The sequence below is a fragment of the Aulonocara stuartgranti genome, assembly GCF_965226115.1.
Source record: "Aulonocara stuartgranti genome assembly, chromosome: 7".
In the NCBI taxonomy this organism is placed as follows: Eukaryota; Metazoa; Chordata; class Actinopteri; order Cichliformes; family Cichlidae; genus Aulonocara; species Aulonocara stuartgranti.
The window spans coordinates 32,126,730-32,136,444 of record NC_138945.1 but is presented as its reverse complement, the minus strand read 5'-3'; positions in this window follow the sequence as shown (position 1 = coordinate 32,136,444).

Here is a 9,715-nt window from a genome sequence, read left to right as displayed (position 1 = left end):
AAAAAAAAAAAAACAATCTCATTCCCTCTTTAGTCTATTTTTCTGTTAAAAAAAAATCAAACTCACACTGGTGTATTCATAATAGATCAATAAAACCAGTATTAATTATATTAGCTAGAGTGGATATCATTAGTCACACACATTTGTCCATGACTTAAAAGAGTGTGAGGAGGCTAAATGATACTGTGATGCTGACGGAAATAATTAGTCTCTTTTTTTCACATACTTAAAAGGAATTTGCTTGTGTTACTGGTTAACTGGTTAAAAACCAAGAGCAGGGGGTGGATTTGCTAATGTGTTACCTGTGACAAGTGACAAGATTGTGTGTAAGAACTGATTTTTTGGGGGGGAATTACCTTTTTATATCAATTTCTGGGAGTTCCTTTCTCAAAGTGCAAAATATAGGCAGGAGAATATTTAAATGAAGTGCGCAAACCAATGTGATAATGGGTTCAACATGCAATTTACTGCCAATTGCGTCAAGATTTGATACCAAAAAAGAAATAAATCATGTTTTATTTTGGGGGGAGTCACATGGAGGAGCTGCATGGAGGAGGTATTGCTGAGAGTTTAGTGTACGCTAGATGAGTGATATATTTCTCTCTTCATGTCAATTTATTTGGAATACCCATTTTTCACTTTTATGTTTTGCAATGTTTTCACAGTTTGAAACTGCTGTTTCTTTTTGTTTTGATCAATGGGTTTGTGTTAATAAACTTCCATCCATCCATCCATTCGCTTCCGCTTATCCTTTTCAGGGTCGCGGGGGGCGCTGGAGCTTATCCCAGCTGTCATAGGGCGAGAGGCGGGGTACACCCTGGACAGGTCGCCAGTCTGTCACAGGGCTAACACGCAGGGACAGACAACCACTTACACTCACATTCACTCGCACATTCACACCTAGTGGCAATTTGGATTATCCAATTAACCTATCCCCACAAACTGCATGTCTTTGGACGGTGGGAGGAAGCCAGAGGAGTACCCGGAGGGAACCCACGCAAACATGGGGAGAACATGCAAACTCCACACAGAAAGACCCCGGCCTGATGGTTCAATTGAACTCAGGACCTTCTTGCTGTGCGGCAACAGTGCTAACCACCGTGCCACCGTGCTACCCTGTTAATAAACTTGATTAAGGAAAAATGTGTTTTTAAAGTTTTTTTTAAACTTAGATAAAAGTGAAATATTAGATTAATTAAACCGTTATAACTTCCGGGCTATGGACAGCACACATGGTTTTCGCAGGTTTTCACCATAATCTCATGAGCTCTGCTATCACACATTGTAGAGGTGGATCTAAAAAATTCAGTTGCATGCAAACACAAAAGTCACTCATGAAATATGCAAATCCTTTTTTTTATTTTTTTCAGTGGAGGTACTGTTAACAGTACCAGATGCAAAGTATACGTATATACCCTATGTGGGCACTAGGAGTGCTTTATACAACTTTCCTCATTTACACAAACACTTTTTTCTATGTAAGCACTTTCTACATTCACACACAGTCATAATCCAGTGGGTGAATCCGAGAGCAACTTGGGGTTAGAATCTTGCCCAAGATGTTTCAATTATACTGACTCTCTCTGCCAGACTCCACCGTAGGTCTATATTTAATGTACACATGTATGACCTATATTTCTACAATTTTTGGTTTACAATTAACAGGCTGTCATGATAGTAAATAACCCATAGCTTAATGTCATTTCTTGGTTTGCATCCTCGCACTTTCAGCACTAGTGATGGGTCGGTCGTGAACGAAATGGCTCTTAGAGCCGACTCTTTGACGTGAACGACGCGAGCCGGCTCCTTATCGTGAGCCGTGGGTTTTGTTTGTTTTTTTCCTCTCACCCTCTCTCTCGCACTTTTTTCCGCTTCACTCAGCATGCGAGCCTTATGCTTTACGCTGGGAAAAGGGTGGAGGGGCGGTAGTTACACTCACAGTAGCACAGGAACAGAGCAGGAGGGAGAGAGAGAGAAAGAGAGCCAGGGACAACAACATCACATTAGAAAGGTATAGTAGTCATCCACAACTATTTTCCGTTGCGGATGATAAAGGATTCAGAAAGTTTATTCATGCAGGTCCATATGACAGAGAATATGCATCTTCTTTTTGTTTTCATATTTTAATTTATATTTAATTGTGTTGTGGTTTGCAGTGTTTTGTGTTGTTTCACTTTAAATTTGTAAAAGGAAAAAGCTGAAAATTTAAATAGTTAGAAGTTGAAATGTGAATAGTTGATTTTTGTATTATATGATAAGTTTGGCCATATTTCAGAGCTGCAACATCACTGGAGTGCCCAAAAGCACAAGGTGTGCAATACTCAGAGACATGGCCAAGGTAAGAAAGGCTGAAAGACGACCACCACTGAACAAGACACACAAGCTGAAACGTCAAGACTGGGCCAAGAAATATCTCAAGACTGGTTTTTCTAAGGTTTTATGGACTGATGAAATGAGAGTGAGTCTTGATGGGCCAGATGGATGGGCCTGTGGCTGGATTGGTAAAGGGCAGAGAGCTCCAGTCCGACTCAGACGCCAGCAAGGTGGAGGTGGAGTACTGGTTTGGGCTGGTATCATCAAAGATGAGCTTGTGGGGCCTTTTCGGGTTGAGGATGGAGTCAAGCTCAGCTCCCAGTCCTACTGCCAGTTTCTGGAAGACACCTTCTTCAAGCAGTGGTACAGGAAGAAGTCTACATCCTTCAAGAAAAACATGATTTCCATGCAGGACAATGCTCCATCACACGCGTCCAAGTACTCCACAGCGTGGCTGGCAAGAAAGGGTATAAAAGAAGAAAAACTAATGACATGGCCTCCTTGTTCACCTGATCTGAACCCCATTGAGAACCTGTGGTCCATCATCAAATGTGAGATTTACAAGGAGGGAAAACAGTACACCTCTCTGAACAGTGTCTGGGAGGCTGTGGTTGCTGCTGCACGCAATGTTGATGGTGAACAGATCAAAACACTGACAGAATCCATGTATGGCAGGCTTTTGAGTGTCCTTGCAAAGAAAGGTGGCTATATTGGTCGCTGATTTGTTTTTGTTTTGTTTTTGAATGTCAGAAATGTATATTTGTGAATGTGGAGATGTTATATTGGTTTCACTGGTAAAAATAAATAATTGAAATGGGTATATATTTGTTTTTTGTTAAGTTGCCTAATAATTATGCACAGTAATAGTCACCTGCACACACAGATATCCCCCTAAAATAGCTAAAACTAAAAACAAACTAAAAACTACTTCCAAAAACATTCAGCTTTGATATTAATGAGTTTTTTGGGTTCATTGAGAACATGGTTGTTGTTCAATAATAAAATTATTCCTCAAAAATACAACTTGCCTAATAATTCTGCACTCCCTGTATAGACATATATAAATAAAAGCACTTTTTTTACATTAGTAATTCCTTTTGTGCATAATTTTATATTATTGTTAATAATAAATTAATTAAAGTAACAAAACAACCTGAAGAGCCGGTTCGGAGCCAAAAGAGCCGGCTCTTTTTAGTGAGCCGAACCGAAAGAGCCGGTTCTCTAAAAAGAGCCGGAAATCCCATCACTATTCAGCACTATTTGGGAGTTGAGGCACTCACACTGGTTTCTCCTGTTTAGTAAATGTGGCTCTAAGAATGAATATTTGTCTACTTGCTATTTGCTCTCGTAAAGATATGCCAGTTGCGTAGTAGTCATTTCTTCTTGTGACATACATGTTAATGTGTAAAGGAATAAATATTTATTATAGCTGTATGTAGTTATTGCTGTCAAAAGCATTGTTGTTATATTTGTGACATCACCTAAATGTTCACAAGATCCAGAGCCCGGGGTCCATTCTTCGTACCTCGCTAAGTAAGTTAGCTGGATTTGATTGTTGACGATTTCGCGTGATCGTGGATCGTTCGGTTCTCCGAAGCTCATCCGGGACTTGCTGTCATAGCAACAGATCCGTAAGCGTAAACCTGCTCGGGAGCAGGCTTACTTTATGTAAACAGGATTAGATCGCGGCCACGCAGGTATGTCCGCTTCATTTATACGAAAGCAACAGCGATATTTTTCCACTGTTTTACCATAAATAAATATTATCAATGTAACTAAAGATAATGCAGTATTTGATTCTTTTATTGATGTCATACAGATACATACAGGTCATTTCCTAAAAAAAGGGAAATGTACTATTAATCATTCTATTTCATGTATTTGATTATTTCAGATGTAATTCATATTTTAGAGTAGTAATTGTAAATTACTTCATGTAAGCAAGATGAGAGACCACGGCTATAAAAGCAAAGGTGGATTTGGGAAGTCTGTCGCAGCCATGTCCTGTCCGTTTGTACGCGAGCAACCCATTGCCGAAGGTGCAAGATTGATAAGGAGAGTTTTCAGAACTCAGCGTATATTGCGGGATAGACAGGATCCTTTAGCTCAGCACGACAGTGTGCTCATAGAGAGATATCGATTTTCCCGTGAGGGTATTACTTAACCAACTTGTTGACGAGGGGGTGCAGGACCACCACCTGTCTTTTTTTGCTCTGCCCTTTTCTTGGTTGCTGTTATAAACAAACAAACAAACAGATTATTTCAGGGTCTCTTTTCAAGAGACTAAAAGCAATATAAGATAAATATTACCATTCTGTAGAATATTCTTATATTTTACTTTTACTTGTTCCCATGTTCTAGTGGGTTCTGTTATGGCTCTAATGTGACAGAGGATATAATGTAATATGATGTAATGTAATATAATACATTTACCCTATTGCCTACTGGTGTTGGCCAGAGGGGCCGATGGCGCGATATGGCAGCCTCGCTTCTGTAAGTCTGCCCCAGGGCAGCTGTGGCTACAACCATAGCTTACCTCCACCAGTGTGTGAATGTGAGAGTGAATGAATAGTGGCATTGTAAAGCGCTTTGGGTGCCTTGAAAAGCGCTATATAAATCCAATCCATTATTATTATTATTATTATTATTATTATTATTATTATTAAATTACTTACGAGTGTAATATGTCAGCAACTTTCTGCCAGCCCTCTCTCCTTGCTTTTGCAGCCTTTGCAGTGTTCCCTTGCGTTTTGAGTTCTTGCTCTGCTGCCGAAAAATACTGAGCGCGCTCCTTCGACATTTTCGCCGACCAATCAAAGGGTTACCGATCAATGTTTCTACTATCGATGCGTAGCCCCTTTTAAGCCACCCAGTGATCTCACATTACTTCATCCAGCTGTACTAATCGTCAACAACAGGTGTGTTCGGAGAACCGGAATAGCGAGCTCAAAGTTGGCGCGATGATTTGATCTTGGATGTGTCATTTGATCTTGGATGTAGTAAGCGAGGTACGAAGAACGGACCCCTGGTCTGTTTACTTTTAGAATACACATGGATATAACTAACTAAATGCTTATGTCTAACTGAATTACTTTGAAATAAAAATTTGAAATACATTGTCACAAAAATGAGGACTGGGGATTTTGTTCCGTATCACTTATAGCTGAAAAATTGTGGATCGAGGAGGGGTTTTTTTTTTTTGTTAGTTTATGGTGTTAAATCTTAATTAAGCAAGCAAAGTGACACAGAAAGGTTCAAATGAACCAAAAGTTGTGTTTTACTGCTTATGAACTCAAGATTTTAGTTGTAAGAATAGATTTGTTATTATTATTATTATTATTATTATTATTATTATTATTATTATTATTATTATTATTTTACCAGTATTAATAAAAGAAAGATCACAACAGAGGTTGAATCAGTTTATGTTTGAACAGCTGACTAGAGACTGTAAGGGAATTAATAATCAAAATGTTAAGCCCTTACACCTCTGGGATCCCAAAAGATATTTCAAGGATGTTAAAATTCAACACTTTAAATTTAAAAAAAAAAAAAAAGAAAAGAAAAAGAAATCCCACCTAAGGCCAGTTCCCTTGGCACTATCTGTATTTCACTTGAATGTACTCCTTGGATGAAAATGAATATTAATTAATGAATACTGCCTATTAAGTGGACAGCCCTTTTTGTCAGCCTTGCTCTCATTTTCCCTTTGTGCCTGAAGTGATAAAAGCAGAAAAAGAAGTGTGAGTAAGAGGGAGAACTTGTGCTCCAAGGTTGGTATTTTAATGAGAAAGAAAAAGTTGGATGGAGGTGGAAATTAAGGTCCATAATGTAAGAGAAGTCCTGTTTTGGATAAACATGTTGCACACAACAAGTAATTTTTCTGATACTGTTCTCCCTTTTGTAAACATGTGGGAGGGAGTCCAGCAGGGGTGGCCAAAACTGTGATGGTAGCCCTCAGTGTAGAATGAGATGAGTGGAGCAGATGGTGAAGAATTCTCAGGGTTCATTTCAGCAGAGTTCATCCTTTACGGCTCATATCCTGACTTAATTATTAGACAGAGGGGATAGTGAAACCCTGAAAGTAGGATATAAAGAAGCAAGGAAATCTTCATTAAGCCCATAAGGAGAGACTAGCATTCATTAAAAGGACTTTGCCATCTCATCAGCACCACTGTAGAGGGCAAAAAGTGTAGCGATAGAAGTACTAAAACTGAGCAGAAATATGTCTTTAGGCCAAAAATAAAAAATAGCAAAGACTTACAGTTACATGGTGAGGAAGTGAAATGAAATGAATTCTAAAATAATAACAATTTTAGTAAACTCAAGCTCTTCATCTGTTTATCTTTGGTTTGCATGTATATTACTTTTGCTTTGATTTTAGAATTGTGTGACAGGTTATCCATTCAGGAATAATATGCAATGGTGTGTGTGTGCGTGTGTGTGTGTGTGTGTGTGCGTGTGTGTGTGTGTGTGTGTGTGTGTGTGTGTTTATCTAATAATAATACCCAAAATGATTGCACAATGCAGTATAGCTGCTGACTTTGCTATACGTAAAAGACAGTTATTCCAATCAGCCTAGTCTTTCACTGAAAAAATACTTTGATGCATTTCAGATCTAACTGCTCTCTGTTGAAGAAAATATACACTGTTAAGAGAATATTTTCGGGATTTTAACACAGTATACTAATTAATAAAGAATATCAAAGGAAGACTTCCTATGGTCCTTGCTCTTGGACCATTCTTTGATGAAGAATACACTTTCTTTTACTACTTAACCAGAAGTTTGAATCTACATGAGACTGTAATGTCTGTAGACTGTCTTACCCCCTAGTGTGTTTGACTCTTTGATTGCATCAGCCCATGATGTTACTGTCACCTGCACTACCTGTATAAACTTCATCCTTCCTTATATCATTCCTTCCCATCTGTAGAAAAGTAGGGGGCACACTTAAGCAGAACCACCTTTGAACAGGTAGATGCATGGTTTTGTACCCTTAAGAAAATTGCCATGTCTAGCAATTCATTCCTGCTTGCTATATTATCATGCTGTTCCAGTTTCCTGTCCAGATCAGGTCAAAAGCATTCTCCCCGAGCTGCCTCTGAAGCGATGTCCACCCATGTTCATAGCACAAGAAGTGCCCCCACAGCTGTGATAGACTCCAATACTTTTAGGAGATCCATGTATATAAAAATAACTCTGTGCTGAAATATAAGTTAAAACTTGAAAAACTGCTAAACACTTGACATATCTTCATAAGCTCTTCCTCTACCCATCCAAATAAAATAACACTTCTAGTGAGAATATCTCAACCACATGAGGATCAATGTAAAAAACCCATCACATCAATCAGTGTCATCACGCAATCATTACATCAAATGGAGTTTAACCTTAACAATGTTTGGATTGTTAACAATGTTAAGATGATGGCAACAACAAAAATGATAATGACAATAATAATGATAATGATGATGATAATGATAATAACAATAGTAATACAATTATTATTACCTTTTAAATTCTGCTGCTGATATTTTATTCTTAATACTCTATCAATTATTTGTACCTGCTTGTTTGTTTGTTTTTTTCTAATTTGTATTTAAGGTGACTGGTGTTGTGCTGCTGAAACCACAATTTCCCTTAGGAGACCTCCTCAAGGGATTAATAAAGTTCCATTCTATTCTATTCTAAAGTCCTACCCAAGTAAATTACAAATGTCTCTGTAGAGCAAACATAATATTGATCATAACTTGTATCTTGTTTCTAATGCAGTCACTGGGTGTCAAGTACTTACTCTTTAAAGTGTTAAGTAGTCAAACTATTTCAGGTCTGCCCTGTTAAATGGGTCATGGTGGCTGTAATTATCTTATTTTTACTCAAAAATTCTGCAAGGTTAGCAAATGCAAATGTGTTGGCAGGTCTCTTGGTTATGCAAAAACCTCAGAGATTCAATAAAGTCTAGATTAAAAGAGAACTGGATAAAGAAAATATTCATACAAGCAAAGGATGCACAAGGAGTTGGAGAAGGTAAGTGAAAATGGTGGACAGCTTTGGTGTAAGAAATTTCAGTAGTGTCTAAGAACTGCTTATTTTGTTTATTCAGTGGGAGAATAACATTTCTCATTGTGTTTTTTATGAAATTCCTGCTGGTAGACACATGTTTCTGACAAAAATCTGCGCAGCATCTTACTTCTGCATTCTGGCTGTGTCTTTGAACTTCTGAACAGAAACAAACTTAATTGGTTTTGTGATGGGTCTATGAGCTGCTGGACAATTGGTCTCTTCCATCTTTGTCCTCTAGCTCATCAATTTGTCCTCTAATGTCACTCTAATTGTTGATAATTCCTCCCCACAGGAGTGCAATTACACCTGGAATTCACTACTGGTGGTGACCTGAAACTAAAAGGCCATAAACCTTGTGAGTTTCTGATGAGTCCAGAGTGAAACTTGGATCTAAGTTCAAAGGCTCCACAGACACAATGAGTTCAAAAATGTTACTGAAAATCACACAGTGGAGTACAAAGGATAAATATCAGACATATATGTATAGACGCGTGTGTGTGTGTGTGTGTGTGTGTGTGTGTGTGTGTGTGTGTGTGTGTGTGTGTGTGTGTGTGTGTGTGTGTGTGTGTGTGTGTGTAGTTACCCAGAATGGCTAAGTGAAGGCCGGACAGTCCTGAACCCCAAGGATTCCCAAGAAGGGACTGGTCCCGTCCAGCTACCGGCCAATTACCTGCCTGTACCACATGGAAGCTCCTGTCAGGAATCATAGCAGCTAAGATAAACAGGCATATGGCTCAATACATGAGTTGGGCACAGAAAGGAATTGGCGGGAAAACCAGACGTGTGAAACACCAGCTACTGGTAGACAAAGCAGTCACCCGAGACTGCAAGGCCAGGTTCACCAACCTGTGCACTGCCTGGATTGATTACAAGAAGATCTATGACTCGATGCTCCACACCTGTATCCTGGAATGCCTAGAACTGTACAAGAGCAACAGGACCCTAAGAGCTTTCATCAAGAACTCAATGCAGATTTGGCGTACAACACTAGAGGCCAAATTCAAGCCCATAGCACAAGGCACCATCAAGTGTAGGATCTACCAAGAAGATGCTCTGTCTCCACTGCTCTACATAGGCCTGAACCCCCTCAGTGAGATCATTGCAAAGTCTTGCTACAGATACTGGCTACCGAACTGAGCAATAATCAGTGACCTCCTCTACATGGATGACATCAAGCTGTATGCCAAGAGTGAACAAGACATAGATTCACTGATCCACGCCACCAGGATCCACAGCAAGGACATCGGAATGCCATTCAGATTGGAGAAGTGTAGTCAGATCCTAACAAAGAGAGGGAAGGGAGTCAGAACTGAGGGGATCAAACTACCAGAAGGCAAC